Source organism: Scyliorhinus torazame, chromosome 24, assembly GCF_047496885.1.
Source record: "Scyliorhinus torazame isolate Kashiwa2021f chromosome 24, sScyTor2.1, whole genome shotgun sequence".
Lineage (NCBI taxonomy): Eukaryota > Metazoa > Chordata > Chondrichthyes > Carcharhiniformes > Scyliorhinidae > Scyliorhinus > Scyliorhinus torazame.
Genome location: NC_092730.1, coordinates 36,995,119 through 37,016,716, shown reverse-complemented (window position 1 = coordinate 37,016,716; position 21,598 = coordinate 36,995,119).

Below are 21,598 nucleotides of genomic sequence, written 5' to 3'. Positions count from 1 at the left end.
AACCAGGGGCGCGAGTGAACCAGGGGAGTGAGTGAACCAGGAGAATGAGTGAACCAGGGGAGCGAGTGAACCAGGAGGGTGAGTGAACCAGGGGCGCGAGTAAACCAGGAGAGTGAGTGAACCAGCAGACCGAGTGAGTAAACCAGGAGAGTGAGTAAACCAGGGGAGTGAGTAAACCAGGAGAGTGAGTGAACCAGGGGAGTGAGTGAACCAGGAGAGTGAGTCAACCAGGGGAGTGAGTCAACCAGGGGAGTGAGTGAACCAGGAAAGTGAGTGAACCAGGAGAGTGAGTGAACCAGGAGAGAGAGTAAATCAGGAGAGTGAGTGAACCAGGGGAGTGAGTGAACCAGGAGAGTGAGTAAACCAGGGGAGTGAGTAAACCAGGAGAGTGAGTGAACCAGGAGAGTGAGTGAACAAGGGGAGCGAGTGAACCAGGGTCGTGAGTGAACCAGGGGAGTGAGTGAACCAGGAGAGTGAGTGAACCAGGAGAGTGAATGAACCAGGGGAGTGAGTGAACCAGGAGAGTGAGTGAACCAGGGGAGTGAGTGAGCCAGGGGAGTGAGTGAACCAGGGGAGTGAGTGAACCAGGAGAGTGAGTGAACCAGGAGAGTGAGTGAACCAGGGGAGTGAGTGAGCCAGGGGAGTGAGCGAGCCAGGGGAGTGAGCGAGCCAGGGGAGTGAGCGAACCAGGAGAGTGAGTGAACCAGGAGAGTGAGTGAACCAGGAGAGTGAGTGAACCAGGGGAGTGAGTGAACCAGGGGAGTGAGTGAACCAGAGGAGTGAGTGAACCAGGGGAGTGAGTGAACCAGGAGAGTGAGTGAACCAGGAGAGTGAGTGAACCAGGAGAGTGAGTGAACCAGGAGAGTGAGTGAACCAGGAGAGTGAGTGAACCAGGAGAGTGAGTGAACCAGGAGAGTGAGTGAACCAGGAGAATGAGTGAACCAGGGGAGTGAGTGAACCAGGGGAGTGAGTGAACCAGGGGAGTGAGTGAACCAGGAGAGTGAGTGACCCAGGGGAGTGAGTGAGCCAGGGGAGTGAGTGAACCAGGGGAGTGAGTGAACCAGGAGAGTGAGTGAACCAGGAGAGTGAGTGAACCAGGAGAGTGAGTGAACCAGGAGAGTGAGTGAACCAGGGGAGTGAGTGAGCCAGGGGAGTGAGCGAGCCAGGGGAGTGAGCGAACCAGGAGAGTGAGTGAACCAGGAGAGTGAGTGAACCAGGAGAGTGAGTGAACCAGGGGAGTGAGTGAACCAGGGGAGTGAGTGAACCAGAGGAGTGAGTGAACCAGGGGAGTGAGTGAACCAGGAGAGTGAGTGAACCAGGAGAGTGAGTGAACCAGGAGAGTGAGTGAACCAGGAGAGTGAGTGAACCAGGAGAGTGAGTGAACCAGGAGAATGAGTGAACCAGGAGAGTGAGTGAACCAGGGCAGTGAGTGAACCAGCAGAGTGAGTGAACCAGCAGAGTGAGTGAACCAGGAGAGTAAGTGAACAAGGAGAGTGAGTGAACAAGGAGAGTGAGTGAGTGAACCAGCGGAGTGAGCAAACCAGGAGAGTGAGTGAACCAGGAGAGTGAGTGAACCAGGAGAGTGAGTGAACCAGGAGAGTGAGTGAGTGAACCAGCGGAGTGAGCAAACCAGGAGAGTGAGTAATCCAGGAGAGTGAGTGAACCAGGAGAGCGAGTGAAGCAGGAGAGTGAGTGAGTGAACCAGCGGAGTGAGCAAACCAGGAGAGTGAGTGAACCAGGAGAGTGAGTGAATCAGGGGAGTGAGCGAACCAGGAGAGTGAGTGAACCAGGAGAGTGAGTGAAACAGGGGAGTGAGCGAACCAGGAGAGTGAGCAAACCAGGAGAGTGAGTGAACCAGGAGAGTGAGTGAACCAGGAGAGTGAGTGAACTAGGAGAGTGAGTGAGTGAACCAGGGGAGTGAGTGAACCAGGAGAGTGAGTGAACCAGGAAAGTGAGTGAACCAGGGGAGTGATCAAACCAGGAGAGTGAGTGAACCAGGAGAGTGAGTGAACCAGGAGAATGAGTGGGTGAACCAGGAGAGTGAGTGAACCAGGAGAATGAGTGAGTGAACCAGGAGAGTGAGTGAGTGAACCAGCGGAGTGAGCAAACCAGGAGAGTGAGTAATCCAGGAGAGTGAGTGAACCAGGAGAGTGAGTGAGTGAACCAGCGGAGTGAGCAAACGAGGAGAGTGAGTGAACCAGGAGAGGGAGTGAATCAGGGGAGTGAGCGAACCAGGAGAGTGAGTGAACCAGGAGAGTGAGTGAACCAGGGGAGTGAGCGAACCAGGAGAGTGAGTGAACCAGGAGAGTGAGTGAACCAGGAGAGTGAGTGAACCAGGAGAGTGAGTGAGTGAACCAGGGGAGTGAGCAAACCAGGAGAGTGAGTGAACCAGGAGAGTGAGTGAACCAGGAGAGTGAGTGAACCAGGACAGTGAGTGAGTGAATCAGCGGAGTGAGCAAACCAGGAGAGTGAGTGAACCAGGAGAGTGAGTGAACCAGGGGAGTGAGCAAACCAGGATAGTGAGTGAACCAGGTGAGTGAGTGAACCAGGAGAGTGAGCAAACCAGGAGTGAGAGTGAACCAGGAGTGAGAGTGAACCAGGAGAGTGAGTGAGTCAACCAGGGGAGTGAGTGAACCAGGTGAGTGAGTGAACCAGGAGAGTGAGTGAACCAGGAGAGTGAGTGAACCAGGAGAGTGAGTGAACCAGGAGAGTGAGTGAACCAGGAGAGTGAGTGAACCAGGAGAGTGAGTGAACCAGGAGAGTGAGTGCATCAGGGGAGTGAGTGAACCTGGGGAGTGAGTGAACCAAGAGAGTGAGTGAACCAGGAGAGTGAGTGAACCAGGGGAGTGAGTGAACCAGGGGAGTGAGTGAACCAGGAGAGCGAGTGAACCAGGAGAGCGAGTGAACCAGGGGAGGGAGTGAACCAGGTGAGTGAGTGAATCAGGAGAGTGAGTGAACCAGGAGAGTGAGTGAACCAGGGGAGTGAGTAAATCTGGGGAGTGAGTAAATCTGGGGAGTGAGTAAATCAGGGGAGTGAGTGAACCAGGAGAGTGAGTGAACCAGGAGAGTGAGTGAACCAGGGGAGTGAGTGAACCGGGAGAGCGAGTGAACCAGGGGAGCGAGTGAACCAGGGGCGTGAGTGAACCGGGAGAGTGAGTGAACCGGGGGTGTGAGTGAACCGGGGGAGTGAGTGAACCAGGGGAAGTGAGTGAACCGGGGGAGTGAGTGAACCGGGGGAGTGAGTAAACCGGGGGAGTGAGTGAACCAGGAGAGTGAGTGAACCAGGAGAGTGAGTGAGTGAACCAGAGGAGTGAGCAAACCAGGAGAGTGAGTAAACCAGGAGAGTGAGTGAACCAGGAGAGCGAGTGAACCAGGAGAGTGAGTGAGTGAACCAGCGGAGTGAGCAAACCAGGAGAGTGAGTGAACCAGGAAAGTGAGTGAATCAGGGGAGTGAGCGAACCAGGAGAGTGAGTGAACCAGGAGAGTGAGTGAACCAGGGGAGTGAGCGAACCAGGAGAGTGAGCGAACCAGGAGAGTGAGTGAACCAGGAGAATGAGTGAACCAGGAGAGTGAGTGAACCAGGAGAGTGAGTGAGTGAATCAGGGGAGTGAGCAAACCAGGAGAGTGAGTGAACCAGGAGAGTGAGTGAACCAGGAGAGTGAGTGAACCAGGACAGTGAGTGAGTGAACCAGCGGAGTGAGCAAACAAGGAGAGTGAGTGAACCAGGAGAGTGAGCGAACCAGGGGAGTGAGTAAACCAGGAGAGTGAGTGAACCAGGAGAGTGAGTGAACCAGGAGAGTGAGTGAACCAGGGGAGTGAGCAAACCAGGAGAGTGAGTGAACCAGGAGTGAGAGTGAACCAGGAGAGTGAGTGAGCAAACCAGGAGAGTGAGTGAACCAGGAGAGTGAGTGACCCAGGAGAGTGAGTGAGTGAACCAGGGGAGTGAGCAAACCAGGGGAGTGAGCAAACCAGGAGAGTGAGTGAACCAGGAGAGTGAGTGAACCAGCGGAGTGAGCAAACCAGGGGAGCAAATAAACCAGGAGAGTGAGTAAACCTGGGGAGTGAGTGAACCAGGAGAGTGAGTGAACCAGGGGAGCGAGTGAACCAGGGGAGTGAGTGAACCAGGGGAGTGAGTGAGCCAGGAGAGTGAGTGAACCAGGGGCGCGAGTATACCAGGAGAGTGAGTGAACCAGCAGAGCGAGTGAGTAAACCAGGAGAGTGAGTAAACCAGGGGAGTGAGTAAACCAGGAGAGTGAGTGAAGCAGGGGAGTGAGTAAACCACGAGAGCGAGTAAACCAGGGGAGTGAGTGAACCAGGAGAGTGAGTGAACCAGGGGAGTGAGTGAACCCGAGGGTGAGTGAACGAGGGGAGTGAGTGAACCAGGGGAGGGAGTGAACCAGGGGAGTGAGTGAACCAGGAGAGTGAGTGAACCAGGAGAGTGAGTGAACCAGGAGAGTGAGTGAACCAGGAGAGTGAGTGAACCAGGAGAGTGAGTGAACCAGGAGAGTGAGTGCATCAGGGGAGTGAGTGAACCTGGGGAGTGAGTGAACCAAGAGAGTGAGTGAACCAGGGGAGTGAGTGAACCAGGGGAGGGAGTGAACCAGGTGAGTGAGTGAACCAGGTGAGTGAGTGAACCAGGAGAGTGAGTGAACCAGGTGAGTGAGTGAACCAGGAGAGTGAGTGAACCAGGAGAGTGAGTGAACCAGGAGAGTGAGTGAACCAGGAGAGTGAGCGAACCAGGAGAGTGAGCGAGTGAACCAGCGGAGTGAGCAAACCAGGAGAGTGAGTGAACCAGGAGAGTGAGTGAACCAGGGGAGTGAGCAAACCAGGAGAGTGAGTGAACCAGGAGAGTGAGTGAACCAGGAGAGTGAGTGAACCAGGAGAGTGAGCGAACCAGGAGAGTGAGCGAACCAGGAGAGTGAGTGAACCAGGAGAGTGAGTGAACCAGGAGAGTGAGTGAACCAGGAGAGTGAGTGAGTGAACCAGCGGAGTGAGCAAACCAGGAGAGTGAGTGAACCAGGAGAGTGAGTGAACCAGGAGAGTGAGTGAGTGAACCAGCGGAGTGAGCAAACCAGGGGAGTGAGCAAACCAGGAGAGTGAGCGAACCAGGAGAGTGAGCGAACCAGGAGAGTGAGTGAACCAGGAGAGTGAGTGAACCAGGAGAGTGAGTGAGTGAACCAGGAGTGAGTGAGCAAACCAGGAGAGTGAGTGAACCAGGAGAGTGAGTGAACCAGCGGAGTGAGCAAACCAGGGGAGCGAATAAACCAGGAGAGTGAGTGAACCTGGGGAGTGAGTAAACCTGGGGAGTGAGTGAACCAGGAGAGTGAGTGAACCAGGAGAGTGAGTAAACCTGGGGAGTGAGTGAACCAGGAGAATGAGTGAACTAGGGGAGTGAGTGAACCAGGAGAGTGAGTGAACCAGGGGAGCGAGTGAACCAGGAGGGTGAGTGAACCAGGGGCGCGAGTGAACCAGGGGAGTGAGTGAACCAGGAGAATGAGTGAACCAGGGGAGCGAGTGAACCAGGAGGGTGAGTGAACCAGGGGCGCGAGTAAACCAGGAGAGTGAGTGAACCAGCAGACCGAGTGAGTAAACCAGGAGAGTGAGTAAACCAGGGGAGTGAGTAAACCAGGGGAGTGAGTAAACCAGGAGAGTGAGTGAACCAGGGGAGTGAGTGAACCAGGAGAGTGAGTCAACCAGGGGAGTGAGTGAACCAGGAAAGTGAGTGAACCAGGAGAGTGAGTGAACCAGGAAAGTGAGTGAACCAGGAGAGTGAGTGAACCAGGAGAGAGAGTAAATCAGGAGAGTGAGTGAACCAGGGGAGTGAGTGAACCAGGAGAGTGAGTAAACCAGGGGAGTGAGTAAACCAGGAGAGTGAGTGAACCAGGAGAGTGAGTGAACAAGGGGAGCGAGTGAACCAGGGTCGTGAGTGAACCAGGGGAGTGAGTGAACCAGGAGAGTGAGTGAACCAGGAGAGTGAATGAACCAGGGGAGTGAGTGAACCAGGAGAGTGAGTGAACCAGGGGAGTGAGTGAGCCAGGGGAGTGAGTGAACCAGGGGAGTGAGTGAACCAGGAGAGTGAGTGAACCAGGAGAGTGAGTGAACCAGGAGAGTGAGTGAACCAGGGGAGTGAGTGAACCAGGGGAGTGAGTGAGCCAGGGGAGTGAGCGAGCCAGGGGAGTGAGTGAACCAGGAGAGTGAGTGAACCAGGAGAGTGAGTGAACCAGGGGAGTGAGTGAACCAGGGGAGTGAGTGAACCAGGGGAGTGAGTGAACCAGGAGAGTGAGTGAACCAGGAGAGTGAGTGAACCAGGAGAGTGAGTGAACCAGGAGAGTGAGTGAACCAGGAGAGTGAGTGAACCAGGAGAGTGAGTGAACCAGGAGAGTGAATGAACCAGGGGAGTGAGTGAACCAGGAGAGTGAGTGAACCAGGGGAGTGAGTGAGCCAGGGGAGTGAGTGAACCAGGGGAGTGAGTGAACCAGGAGAGTGAGTGAACCAGGAGAGTGAGTGAACCAGGAGAGTGAGTGAACCAGGGGAGTGAGTGAGCCAGGGGAGTGAGCGAGCCAGGGGAGTGAGTGAACCAGGAGAGTGAGTGAACCAGGAGAGTGAGTGAACCAGGAGAGTGAGTGAACCAGGGGAGTGAGTGAACCAGGGGAGTGAGTGAACCAGAGGAGTGAGTGAACCAGGGGAGTGAGTGAACCAGGAGAGTGAGTGAACCAGGAGAGTGAGTGAACCAGGAGAGTGAGTGAACCAGGAGAGTGAGTGAACCAGGAGAGTGAGTGAACCAGGAGAGTGAGTGAACCAGGAGAATGAGTGAACCAGGAGAGTGAGTGAACCAGGAGAGTGAGTGAACCAGGGCAGTGAGTGAACCGGCAGAGTGAGTGAACCAGCAGAGTGAGTGAACCAGGAGAGTAAGTGAACAAGGAGAGTGAGTGAACAAGGAGAGTGAGTGAGTGAACCAGCGGAGTGAGCAAACCAGGAGAGTGAGTGAACCAGGAGAGTGAGTGAACCAGGAGAGTGAGTGAGTGAACCAGCGGAGTGAGCAAACCAGGAGAGTGAGTAATCCAGGAGAGTGAGTGAACCAGGAGAGCGAGTGAAGCAGGAGAGTGAGTGAGTGAACCAGCGGAGTGAGCAAACCAGGAGAGTGAGTGAACCAGGAGAGTGAGTGAATCAGGGGAGTGAGCGAACCAGGAGAGTGAGTGAACCAGGAGAGTTAGTGAAACAGGGGAGTGAGCGAACCAGGAGAGTGAGCAAACCAGGAGAGTGAGTGAACCAGGAGAGTGAGTGAACCAGGAGAGTGAGTGAACTAGGAGAGTGAGTGAGTGAACCAGGGGAGTGAGTGAACCAGGAGAGTGAGTGAACCAGGAGAGTGAGTGAACCAGGGGAGTGATCAAACCAGGAGAGTGAGTGAACCAGGAGAGTGAGTGAACCAGGAGAATGAGTGGGTGAACCAGGAGAGTGAGTGAACCAGGAGAATGAGTGAGTGAACCAGGAGAGTGAGTGAGTGAACCAGCGGAGTGAGCAAACCAGGAGAGTGAGTAATCCAGGAGAGTGAGTGAACCAGGAGAGTGAGTGAGTGAACCAGCGGAGTGAGCAAACGAGGAGAGTGAGTGAACCAGGAGAGGGAGTGAATCAGGGGAGTGAGCGAACCAGGAGAGTGAGTGAACCAGGAGAGTGAGTGAACCAGGGGAGTGAGCGAACCAGGAGAGTGAGTGAACCAGGAGAGTGAGTGAACCAGGAGAGTGAGTGAACCAGGAGAGTGAGTGAGTGAACCAGGGGAGTGAGCAAACCAGGAGAGTGAGTGAACCAGGAGAGTGAGTGAACCAGGAGAGTGAGTGAACCAGGACAGTGAGTGAGTGAATCAGCGGAGTGAGCAAACCAGGAGAGTGAGTGAACCAGGAGAGTGAGTGAACCAGGGGAGTGAGCAAACCAGGATAGTGAGTGAACCAGGTGAGTGAGTGAACCAGGAGAGTGAGCAAACCAGGAGTGAGAGTGAACCAGGAGTGAGAGTGAACCAGGAGAGTGAGTGAGTCAACCAGGGGAGTGAGTGAACCAGGTGAGTGAGTGAACCAGGAGAGTGAGTGAACCAGGAGAGTGAGTGAACCAGGAGAGTGAGTGAACCAGGAGAGTGAGTGAACCAGGAGAGTGAGTGAACCAGGAGAGTGAGTGAACCAGGAGAGTGAGTGAACCAGGAGAGTGAGTGAGTGAACCAGCGGAGTGAGCAAACCAGGAGAGTGTGTGAACCAGGAGAGCGAGTGAACCAGGAGAGTGAGTGAACCAGGAGAGTGAGTGAACCAGGAGAGTGAGTGAACCAGGAGAGTGAGTGAACCAGGAGAGTGAGTGAGTGAACCAGCGGAGTGAGCAAACCAGGAGAGTGAGCAAACCAGGAGAGTGAGTGAACCAGGAGAGTGAGTGAACCAGGAGAGTGAGTGAACCAGGAGAGTGAGTGAACCAGGGGAGTGAGTGAACCAGGAGAGTGAGTGAGTGAACAAGGAGAGTGAGTGAACCAGGAGAGTGAGTGAACCAGGAGAGTGAGTGAGTGAACCAGGAGAGTGAGTGAACCAGGAGAGTGAGTGAACCAGGAGAGTGAGTGAACCAGGAGAGTGAGTGAACCTGGGGAGTGAGTGAACCAGGAGAGTGAGTGAACCAGGAGAGTGAGTGAGTGAACAAGGAGAGTGAGTGAACCAGGAGAGTGAGTGAACCAGGAGATTGAGTGAACCAGCGGAGTGAGCATACCAGGGGAGCGAATAAACCAGGAGAGTGAGTAAACCTGGGGAGTGAGTGAACCAGGAGAGTGAGTGAACCAGGAGAGTGAGTGAACCAGGAGAGTGAGTGAACCAGGGGAGAGAGTGAACCAGGAGGGGGAGTAAACCAGGGGAGTGAGTGAACCAGGAGAGTGAGTGAACCAGGGGCGCGAGTAAACCAGGAGAGTGAGTGAACCAGCAGAGCGAGTGAGTAAACCAGGAGAGTGAGTAAACCAGGAGAGTGAGTGAACCAGGGGAGTGAGTGAACCAGGAGAGTGAGTGAACCAGGAGAGTGAGTGAACCAGGAGAGTGAGTGAACCAGGGGAGTGAGTGAACCAGGGGAGTGAGTGAACCAGGAGAGTGAGTGAATCAGGGGAGTGAGTGAACCTGGGGAGTGAGTGAACCAAGAGAGTGAGTGAACCAGGAGAGTGAGTAAATCAGGGGAGTGAGTGAACCAGGGGAGTGAGTGAACCAGGAGAGTGAGTGAACCAGGAGAGTGAGTGAGTGAACCAGGGGAGTGAGTGAACCAGGAGAGTGAGTGAACCAGGAGAGTGAGTGAACCAGGAGAGTGAGTGAACCAGGAGAGTGAGTGAACCAGGAGAGTGAGCAAACCAGGGGAGTGAGCGAACCAGGAGAGTGAGCGAACCAGGAGAGTGAGTGAACCAGGAGAGTGAGTGAACCAGGAGAGTGAGTGAGTGAACCAGGAGAGTGAGTGAGTGAACCAGGAGAGTGAGTGAGCAAACCAGGAGAGTGAGTGAACCAGGAGAGTGAGTGAACCAGCGGAGTGAGTGAACCAGCGGAGTGAGCAAACCAGGGGAGCGAATAAACCAGGAGAGTGAGTGAACCTGGGGAGTGAGTAAACCTGGGGAGTGAGTGAACCAGGAGAGTGAGTGAACCAGGAGAGTGAGTAAACCTGGAGAGTGAGTGAACCAGGAGAATGAGTGAACCAGGGGAGCGAGTGAACCAGGAGGGTGAGTGAACCAGGAGAGTGAGTGAACCAGGAGAGTGAGTGAACCAGGGGAGCGAGTGAACCAGGAGGGTGAGTGAACCAGGGGCGCGAGTGAACCAGGGGAGTGAGTGAACCAGGAGAATGAGTGAACCAGGGGAGCGAGAGAACCAGGAGGGTGAGTGAACCAGGGGCGCGAGTAAACCAGGAGAGTGAGTGAACCAGCAGACCGAGTGAGTAAACCAGGAGAGTGAGTAAACCAGGGGAGTGAGTAAACCAGGGGAGTGAGTAAACCAGGAGAGTGAGTTAACCAGGGGAGTGAGTGAACCAGGAGAGTGAGTCAACCAGGGGAGTGAGTCAACCAGGGGAGTGAGTGAACCAGGAGAGTGAGTGAACCAGGAGAGTGAGTGAACCAGGAGAGTGAGTAAATCAGGAGAGTGAGTGAACCAGGGGAGTGAGTGAACCAGGAGAGTGAGTAAACCAGGGGAGTGAGTAAACCAGGAGAGTGAGTGAACCAGGAGAGTGAGTGAACAAGGGGAGCGAGTGAACCAGGGGAGCGAGTGAACCAGGGGAGTGAGTGAACCAGGAGAGTGAGTGAACCGGGGGAGTGAGTGAACCGGGGGAGCGAGTGAATCAGGGGAGCGAGTGAACCGGGAGAGTGAGTGAACCTGGACAGTGAGTGAACCAGGAGAGTGAGTGAACCAGGAGAGTGAATGAGCCAGGGGAGTGAATGAGCCAGGGGAGTGAGTGAACCAGGGGAGTGAGCGAGCCAGGGGAGTGAGCGAACCAGGGGAGTGAGCGAACCAGGAGAGTGAGCGAACCAGGAGAGTGAGCGAACCAGGGGAGTGAGCGAACCAGGGGAGTGAGCGAACCAGGGGAGTGAGCGAGCCAGGGGAGTGAGCGAACCAGGGGAGTGAGCGAACCAGGGGAGTGAGCGAACCAGGGGAGTGAGCGAATCAGGGGAGTGAGCGAACCAGGGGAGTGAGCGAACCAGGGGAGTGAGCGAACCAGGGGAGTGAGCGAACCAGGGGAGTGAGCGAACCAGGGGAGTGAGCGAACCAGGGGAGTGAGCGAACCAGGGGAGTGAGCGAACCAGGGGAGTGAGCGAACCAGGAGAGTGAGCGAACCAGGAGAGTGAGCGAACCAGGAGAGTGAGCGAACCAGGAGAGTGAGCGAACCAGGAGAGTGAGCGAACCAGGAGAGTGAGCGAACCAGGAGAGTGAGCGAACCAGGAGAGTGAGCGAACCAGGAGAGTGAGCGAACCAGGAGAGTGAGCGAACCAGGAGAGTGAGCGAACCAGGAGAGTGAGCGAACCAGGAGAGTGAGCGAACCAGGAGAGTGAGCGAACCAGGAGAGTGAGCGAACCAGGAGAGTGAGCGAACCAGGGCAGTGAGCGAACCAGGGCAGTGAGCGAACCAGGGCAGTGAGTGAACCAGGGCAGTGAGTGAACCAGCAGAGTGAGTGAACCAGGAGAGTGAGTGAACAAGGAGAGTGAGTGAGTGAACCAGCGGAGTGAGTAAACCAGGAGAGAGAGTGAACCAGGAGAGTGAGTGAACCAGGAGAGTGAGTGAGTGAACCAGCGGAGTGAGCAAACCAGGAGAGTGAGTAATCCAGGAGAGTGAGTGAACCAGGAGAGCGAGTGAAGCAGGAGAGTGAGTGAGTGAACCAGCGGAGTGAGCAAACCAGGAGAGTGAGTGAACCAGGAGAGTGAGTGAATCAGGGGAGTGAGCGAACCAGGAGAGTGAGTGAACCAGGAGAGTGAGTGAAACAGGGGAGTGAGCGAACCAGGAGAGTGAGCAAACCAGGAGAGTGAGTGAACCAGGAGAGTGAGTGAACCAGGAGAGTGAGTGAACTAGGAGAGTGAGTGAGTGAACCAGGGGAGTGAGTGAACCAGGAGAGTGAGTGAACCAGAAGAGTGAGTGAACCAGGAGAGTGAGTGAACCAGGAGAGTGAGTGAGTGAACCAGCGGAGTGAGCAAACCAGGAGAGTGAGTGAACCAGGAGAGTGAGTGAACCAGGGGAGTGATCAAACCAGGAGAGTGAGTGAACCAGGAGAGTGAGTGAACCAGGAGAATGAGTGAGTGAACCAGGAGAGTGAGTGAGTGAACCAGCGGAGTGAGCAAACCAGGAGAGTGAGTAATCCAGGAGAATGAGTGAACCAGGAGAGTGAGTGAACCAGGGGAGTGAGCGAACCAGGAGAGTGAGTGAACCAGGAGAGTGAGTGAACCAGGGGAGTGAGCGAACCAGGAGAGTGAGTGAACCAGGAGAGTGAGTGAGTGAACCAGGGGAGTGAGCGAACCAGGAGAGTGAGTGAACCAGGAGAGTGAGTGAACCAGGAGAGTGAGTGAGTGAACCAGGGGAGTGAGCGAACCAGGAGAGTGAGTGAACCAGGAGAGTGAGTGAACCAGGAGAGTGAGTGAGTGAATCAGCGGAGTGAGCAAACCAGGAGAGTGAGTGAACCAGGAGAGTGAGTGAACCAGGGGAGTGAGCAAACCAGGATAGTGAGTGAACCAGGTGAGTGAGTGAACCAGGAGAGTGAGTGAAGCAGGGGAGTGAGCAAACCAGGAGTGAGAGTGAACCAGGAGAGTGAGTGAGTCAACCAGGGGAGTGAGTGAACCAGGTGAGTGAGTGAACCAGGTGAGTGAGTGAACCAGGAGAGTGAGTGAACCAGGAGAGTGAGTGAACCAGGAGAGTGAGTGAACCAGGAGAGTGAGTGAACCAGGGGAGTGAGTGAGTGAACCAGCGGAGTGAGCAAACCAGGAGATTGAGTAAACCAGGAGAGTGAGTGAACCAGGAGAGCGAGTGAACCAGGAGAGCGAGTGAACCAGGAGAGCGAGTGAACCAGGAGAGTGAGTGAACCAGGAGAGTGAGTGAACCAGGAGAGTGAGTGAGTGAACCAGCGGAGTGAGCAAACTGGGAGAGTGAGTGAACCAGGAGAGTGAGTGAACCAGGGGAGTGATCAAACCAGGAGAGTGAGTGAACCAGGAGAGTGAGTGAACCAGGAGAATGAGTGAGTGAACCAGGAGAGTGAGTGAACCAGGGGAGTGAGCAAACCAGGAGAGTGAGTGAACCAGGAGAGTGAGTGAACCAGCGGAGTGAGCAAACCAGGGGAGCGAATAAACCAGGTGAGTGAGTAAACCTGGGGAGTGAGTGAACCAGGAGAGTGAGTGAACCAGGAGAGTGAGTGAACCAGGAGAGTGAGTGAACCAGGGGAGCGAGTGAACCAGGAGAGTGAGTGAACCAGGGGAGTGAGTGAACCAGGGGAGTGAGTGAACCAGGGGCGCGAGTAAACCAGGAGAGTGAGTGAACCAGCAGAGCGAGTGAGTAAACCAGGGGAGTGAGTGAACCAGGGGCGCGAGTAAACCAGGAGAGTGAGTGAACCAGCAGAGCGAGTGAGTAAACCAGGGGAGTGAGTAAACCAGGAGAGTGAGTGAACCAGGAGAGTGAGTGAACCAGGGGAGCGAGTGAACCAGGAGGGTGAGTAAACCAGGGGAGTGAGTGAACCAGGGGAGTGAGTGAACCAGGGGAGTGAGTGAACCAGGAGAGTGAGTGAACCAGGGGCGCGAGTAAACCAGGAGAGTGAGTGAACCAGCAGAGCGAGTGAGTAAACCAGGGGAGTGAGTAAACCAGGAGAGTGAGTGAAGCAGGGGAGAGAGTAAACCACGAGAGCGAGTGAACCAGGGGAGTGAGTGAACCAGGAGAGTGAGAGAACCAGGGGAGTGAGTGAACCAGGGTCGTGAATGAACCAGGGGAGTGAGTGAACCAGGGGAGTGAGTGAATCAGGGGAGTGAGTGAATCAGGGGAGTGAGTGAATCAGGGGAGTGAGTGAACCAAGAGAGTGATTGAACCAGGAGAGTGATTGAACCAGGAGAGTGAGTAAATCAGGGGAGTGAGTGAACCAGGGGAGTGAGTGAACCAGGAGAGTGAGTGAACCAGGAGAGTGAGTGAGTGAACCAGGTGAGTGAGTGAACCAGGAGAGTGAGTGAACCAGGGGAGTGAGTGAACCAGGGGAGTGAGTGAACCAGGAGAGTGAGTGAACCAGGAGAGTGAGTGAACCAGGAGAGTGAGTGAACCAGGAGAGTGAGTGAGTGAACCAGCGGAGTGAGCAAACCAGGAGAGTGAGTAAACCAGGAGAGCGAGTGAACCAGGAGAGTGAGTGAACCAGGAGAGTGAGTGAACCAGCAGAGCGAGTGAGTAAACCAGGAGAATGAGTAAACCAGGGGAGTGAGTGAACCAGGTGAGTGAGTGAACCACAAGAGTGAATGAATCAGGGGAGTGAGTGAACCTGGGGAGTGAGTGAACCAGGAAAGTGAGTGAACCAGGGGAGCGAGTGAACCAGGAGGGTGAGTGAACCAGGGGAGTGAGTGAACCAGGGGAGTGAGTGAACCAGGAGAGTGAGTGAACCAGGGGCGCGAATAAACCAGGAGAGTGAGTGAACCAGCAGAGCGAGTGAGTAAACCAGGGGAGTGAGTAAACCAGGAGAGTGAGTGAACCAGGAGAGTGAGTGAACCAGGGGAGCGAGTGAACCAGGAGGGTGAGTAAACCAGGGGAGTGAGTGAACCAGGAGAGTGAGTGAACCAGGGGCGCGAGTAAACCAGGAGAGTGAGTGAACCAGCAGAGCGAGTGAGTAAACCAGGAGAGTGAGTAAACCAGGGGAGTGAGTAAACCAGGAGAGTGAGTGAAGCAGGGGAGTGAGTAAACCACGAGAGCGAGTGAACCAGGGGAGTGAGTGAACCAGGAGAGTGAGAGACGCAGGGGAGTGAGTGAACCAGGGGAGTGAATGAACCAGGGGAGTGAGTGAACCAGGGGAGTGAGTGAATCAGGGGAGTGAGTGAACCTGGGGAGTGAGTGAACCAAGAGAGTGATTGAACCAGGAGAGTGAGTAAATCAGGGGAGTGAGTGAACCAGGGGAGTGAGTGAACCAGGAGAGTGAGTGAACCAGGAGAGTGAGTGAGTGAACCAGGTGAGTGAGTGAACCAGGAGAGTGAGTGAACCAGGTGAGTGAGTGAACCAGGAGAGTGAGTGAACCAGGAGAGTGAGTGAACCAGGAGAGTGAGTGAACCAGGAGAGTGAGTGAACCAGGAGAGTGAGTGAACCAGGAGAGTGAGTGAACCAGGAGAGCGAGTGAACCAGCAGAGCGAGTGAGTAAACCAGGAGAGTGAGTAAACCAGGGGAGTGAGTGAACCAGGGGAGTGAGTGAACCAGGTGAGTGAGTGAACCACAAGAGTGAATGAATCAGGGGAGTGAGTGAACCTGGGGAGTGAGTGAACCAAGAGAGTGAGTGAACCAGCGGACTGAGCAAACCAGGAGAGTGAGTGAACCAGGAGAGTGAGTGAACCAGGGGAGTGAGCGAACCAGGAGAGTGAGTGAACCAGGAGAGTGAGTGAACCAGGAGAGTGAGTGAACCAGGAGAGTGAGTGAACCAGGAGTGAGTGAGTGAACCAGGAGAGTGACTGAACCAGGGGAGCGAGTGAACCAGGGGAGTGAGTGAACCAGCAGAGCGAGTGAGTAAACCAGGAGAGTGAGTAAACCAGGGGAGTGAGTAAACCAGGAGAGTGAGTGAACCAGGGGAGTGAGTGAACCAGGAGAGTGAGTGAACCAGGAGAGTGAGTAAATCAGGAGAGTGAGTGAACCAGGGGAGTGAGTGAACCAGGGGAGTGAGTGAACCAGGAGAGTGAGTAAACCAGGAGAGTGAGTGAACCAGGAGAGTGAGTGAACCAGGGGAGCGAGTGAACAAGGGGAGCGAGTGAACCAGGGTCATGAGTGAACCAGGGGAGTGAGTGAAGCAGGAGAGTGTATGATCCAGGGGAGTGAGTGAACCAGGGGAGTCAGTGAACCAGGAGAGTGAGTGAACCAGGGGAATGAGTAAACCCGGGGAGTGAGTAAACCAGGGGAGTGAGTGAACCAGGGGAGTGAGTGAACCAGGGGAGTGAGTGAACCAGGAGAGTGAGTGAACCATTGGAATGAGTGAACCAGGGGAGTGAGTGAACCAGGAGAGTGAGTAAACCAGGAGAGTGAGTAAACCAGGGGAGTGAGTGAACCGGGAGTGTGAGTGAACCTGGAGTGTGAGTGAACCTGGAGTGTGAGTGAACCTTGAGAGTGAGTGAACCAGGGCAGTGAGTGAACCATTGGAATGAGTGAACAAGGGGAGTGAGTGAACCAGGGGAGTGAGTGAACCAGGAGAATGAGGGAACCAGGGGAGTGAGTGAACCTGGAGAGTGAGTGAACCAGGGGAGTGAGTGAACCAGGGGAGTAAGTGAACCGGGAGAGTGAGTGAACCAGGAGAGTGAGTGAACCAGGGGAGTGAGTAAACCAGGAGAGTGAGTGAACCAGGGGAGTGAGTGAACCAGGAGAGTGAGTGAATCAGGAGAGTGAGTGAACCAGGAGAGTGAGTAAATTAGGGGAGTGAGTGAACCGCGAGAGTGAGTAAATCAGGGGAGTGAGTGAACAGGGAGAGTGAGTGAACAGGGAGAGTGAGTGAACCAGGAGAGTGAGTGAACAAGGGCAGTGAGTGAACCGGGGGAGTGAGTGAACCGGGGGAGTGAGTGAACCGGGGGAGTGAGTGAAGCGGGTGAGTGAGTGAAGCGGGTGAGTGAGTGAAGCGGGGGTGTGAGTGAACCGTGGGAGTGAGTGAACCGTGGGAGTGAGTGAACCGGGAGAGTGAGTGAACCGGGAGAGTGAGTGAATCGGGGGAGTGAGTGAATCCGAGGAGTGAGTGAAGCGGGGGAGTGAGTGAACCCGGGGGAGTGAGTGTACCGGGGGAGTGAGTGAACCCGGGGGAGTGAGTGTACCGGGGGGAGCGAGTGTACCGGGGGGAGCGAGTGTACCGGGGGGAGCGAGTGTACCGGGGGAGCGAGGGGACCGGGGGAGCGAGGGGACCGGGGGAGCGAGTGAACCGAGTGAGCGAGTGAACCGGAGTAAACCAGGGGAGTGAGTGAACCAGGAGAGTGAGTGAACCGGGGGAGTGAGTAAACCGGGGGAGTGAGTAAACCGGGAGAGTGAGTGAATCGGGGGAGTGAGTGAACCTGGGAAGTGAATAAACCAGGTGAGTGTGTAAACCACAACAGTGAGTAAACCAGGTGAGTGTGTAAACCAGGGGAGTGAGTAAGCCCGGAGGTGGAACAGTGATTTCCACTGCTGCCTCACTGTGGCAGGGACCCGCGTTGAGTGACTGCCTGTCTCGCGTTTGCATGTTCTCCCCGTGTGCGTGGGTGGGTTCCCTCCGGGTGCTCCGATTTCCTCCTACAGACCATAGATGTGCAGGTTTGGTGGGTTGGCAATGCTGAATTCCCGCTGTGTCCAAGGGTGTGCCGGTTCAGTGGGATTACGGGTTTATGGGGATAAGGCGGCGAGTGGGCGGAGCTGGGGCGCTCTTTCAGAGGGTCGCTGCAGACTCGATGGGCCGAATTGCCTCCTTCACACTGTAGTAATTCTGTGGTTCAGTGAAATGGTAGTTTGCAGAAAGTGAGAGTTTGAGGGGCTGAGTGACAGTGTAATAACAAACAAGCTGCAGGCAATGACTGCAAATTGAATCTCTCATTGGGACAAACACACAGCTACAAAGGTGATTGGTTGAGCCCGAGGGCGCAGGGCCACTTGCAGCCACACACACAGTCCCCCCAACACGGGCTCTATAGGAGGTTTTGCTCCACATGTGATGACAGTGAAATGGGGAATACTCCCATTGATTCTCAATGCGGAATTGCTGCGAGGATCTGCGCATGCCCGGTGAACCACGCCCCAGTGACGTCACTCTGAGATTAAGCGCATGCGCAGCCCCTCCACCACGCACTCTCCATTTGGTCAGTGAGTGGAATCGCTTTGTTGAAGCTGAGGGAAATGTCAATGTCAGGGCTCAGGTCAGCGAGGAAACAGCGTTCTCATTGCAGCAGCACATCCATCTGGGAGTGTGAGCAAAGAGGCTCAGAGATCATTACTGACTCGGGGGAGTTCAGGGAAAATCGGGGGCTGTTTGCAAGAGGCGCAGCGGAGCACGATCTTGTTCCGGGACTTGGAGTGAGCGGGGGGAAGGGAGAGCTCTTTCTGGGCCTGGCTTATTGTCTGATTCTGGGTTAGGATTTGGAGAGTATTTTCTTTCTTTTCCTGATTCTCAGTTGAAAGAATAGATTGATCTATCATTGGTCTCATCTGACCCTAACTTACATGAAATTTGTTTTCTTCTTCCTAGTTCAACAGATGAAAAGATGAGTTCCAAGATGATTATGATGATTCCTCAGCAACGTGAATGTGCAGCCGTCTCCTTCTAACTGACTGTAAGTACAATATTAATGCAACATTGCAGAGACACAGACAGCTCCACCGTCACAGAGCAGAAGCAGTCAGATTCGCAGAGACCTCAAGTCCCAGATGAACATGTCCAATCCAACAGTCCTCATTATCCAATTGAAGAAATTCAAGTAAATCTGGACTTCTGGAGAACATGTAAATATTATTTACAGATACACGAGAGGACAGGTGGCATAATTTTTCACAATTCACCCCTACTCTCTCATGGAATTTTGGATCAACTTTTGACAACAGCGTTTCATCTGTAAAGTAATCAGTATAGTATTAATTAGGCTATAGATTCAGCAATCAATGTGCAAGTATCCATTGGCACTTTTTTGTAACTTTCTTAGTTTAAAATATATCAGAAGCAAAACACTTGAATAAGGCATTAACAGAAAAATGATACGTTGAAATAGTTCTCCAAAGGGACACTTATCAAATTGTAAGGCCATCCTTCATTCTCACAAGTTGTGAACCTTTGATACAAGTGGAAGGTCGGATAGTACAGCTTATTGAAAAGGGCCGAATTAATCATAAACTTCTACCGAGACACCTCCCAAAACAAAATATTAAATTCCAATCCAAATATCTCACACAATCTCAGATATAATGGTACAGTGTCATTCTCATGAAACAGACATGGAAATAGATCATTTAACATATCAATGTTATCACTAAAAGTAATAATGGAGGATCAATACTGAACAGAATGTTCACCCTTAACTCACAAAACAGATATTGACAAGTACAGAAAACACAGTAACATCTTGCACATCAGAGAGGTGGACAGACTGAGATTACCTGTCCTCTCGTGTATCTGTAAATAATATTACAGATGGAGATTAAACCCAGAATCCCATAACAGAGACAGACAGCTACAAATGCAAGCACAGAGACAGGAGTTAGAGAATCAAATTAATTTTTCCCCTCACTTATAACAGAGACAGACAGCTACCGTGGAAAACACACTCTCACACATTCAGACACCAACAACTGAGCAAGAAGCAGTAAAATATGCCATATATCATAAATAGACAGTGAGGGTAAAACACACACGCGCGTTTTCTTATGCACATGCTCATTGACAAGTAACTCAGCAGGAAGCACTATATATGCAGTGCATATCACAGGGACTCTCACACCATTAACTGAGCATTAAGCAGTAAAATATGTCATATCGCACACATAAACAGAGAGGTTTATACACACTCACTCACACTCTGTCTCTCATACACTCTCACACACCCACGCACTGTCTCTCCCACACACTCACAAATCAATAACTGAGCAGTAATCAAGAATATATTAATTGTATATCACAGAGAGACTGTGAGGTTAATACACATTCACTCACACACACTCTCTCACACACACACACACTCTCCCTCTGATACACACACCAGTCACTGAGCAGTAATCAATTAAATATGTGATATATACCACAGAGATACAGTGAGGGTAAAACATGCACTCACTCTCTCACTCACACGCTCTCACTCAGTCAGACAGCAGTAACTGAGCAGTAAGCTGTAAAATATGTGTTATGCATCATGGACAGTGAGGGTAAAGCGCACACACTCACATATTTTAACTCTCACACACACTCACGCTCTCTCTCTCACACTCTTGTTCCTTCTCTCACAGACTCTCTCTCACACACACACACACATACACACCAGTCATTGAGCAGTAAGCAGTTAAATATGCGTTTTATATCGCAGAGGGACAGTGGGGGTAAAACACACATTCGCACACCAGTAACTGAGCAGTAAAATATGTGTTTTTTATCACCGAGACAATGAAGGTAAAACACACACACTCACGCAGACTATTTCTCACACTCAGACACTCCCAAACACACAGTGGCACATTCTCTCACACACACACTCTCATATTCACATACTCTCATATTCACATACTCTCACAACAGTAACTGAGCAGTGAGCAGTAAAATATGCAACATATATCACAGAGACAGTGATGGTCAAATAGATTCTCACTCTCTCTCTCACACACTCACCACACACCCCAGTAACTGAGCAGCAACAGCAAAATATGTGTTATATATCAAAAAGAGACAATGAGGGTTAAATACACAGAGGCTCACTCGCTCGCACATCCACTCTCTCTCACGCTCGCCCACTCTCTCTCACGCACACCCACTCTCTCACACACACACACCCACACTCTCTCATGCGTGCCCACTCTCTCTCACGCACACCCACACCCACTCCCTCTCACGCACACCCGCTCTCTCTCGCGCACACCCGCTCTCTCTCGCGCACACCCGCTCTCTCTCACGCACACCCGCTCTCTCTCGCGCACACCCGCTCTCTCTCGCGCACACCCGCTCTCTCTCACGCACACCCGCTCTCTCTCGCGCACACCCGCTCTCTCTCGCGCACACCCGCTCTCTCTCGCGCACACCCGCTCTCTCTCGCGCACACCCGCTCTCTCTCGCGCACACCCGCTCTCTCTCGCGCACACCCGCTCTCTCTCGCGCACACCCGCTCTCTCTCGCGCACACCCGCTCTCTCTCGCGCACGCACGCCCACTCTCTCTCGCGCACGCACGCCCACTCTCTCTCACGCACGCACGCCCACTCTCTCTCACGCACGCACGCCCACTCTCTCTCACACACGCACGCCCACTCTCTCTCACACACGCACGCCCACTCTCTCTCACACACGCACGCCCACTCCCCTCTTGCACACACACCAACTCTCTCTCACGCACACCCACTCTCAAACATATCAGTAACTGAGCAGCATAAACTAATATATGCCTTATGTATCACAGAGACAATGAGGAGAAAAATTCTTGGAAGTGCAGGGTCGGATTAGGACAAGTCAGCATGGATTTAGTAAGGGGAGGTCGTGCCTCGCAAACCTGTTAGAGTTCTTTGAAGAGATAACAAATAGGTTAGACCAAGGAGAGCCAATGGATGTTATCTATCTTGACTTCCAAAAGGCCTTAGATAAGGTGCCTCACGGGAGACTGCTGAGTAAAATAAAGGCCCATGGTATTCGAGGCAAGGTACTAACATGGATTGACGATTGGCTGTCAGGCAGAAGGCAGAGAGTTGAGATAAAAGGTTCTTTTTCGGAATGGCAACCAGTGACGAGTGGTGTCCCGCAGGGTTCAGTGTTGGGGCCACAGCTGTTTTCTTTATATATTAACGATCTAGATGACGGGACTGGGGGCATTCTGGCTAAGTTTGCCGATGATACAAAGATAGGTGGAGGGGAGGTAGTATGGAGGAGGTGGGGAGGCTGCAGAAAGATTTCGACAGTTTAGGAGAGTGGTCCAAGAAATGGCTGATGAAATTCAATGTGGCAAGTGCGAGGTCTTGCACTTTGGAAAAAAGAATAGAGGCATGGACTATTTTCTAAACGGTGACAAAATTCATAATGCTGAAGTGCAAAGGGACTTGGGAGTCCTGGTCCAGGATTCGCTAAAGGTAAACTTGCAGGTTGAGTCCGTAATTAAGAAAGCAAATGCAATGTTGTCATTCATGCAAATGCAATGTCGTCTTTTAAAATCTTTCCTACTTCAAGACTGTGACAAAAACAACTTTACACCTTGGTTTTGATAAAACTAACTTTGTCTTTATTGACCAAAGT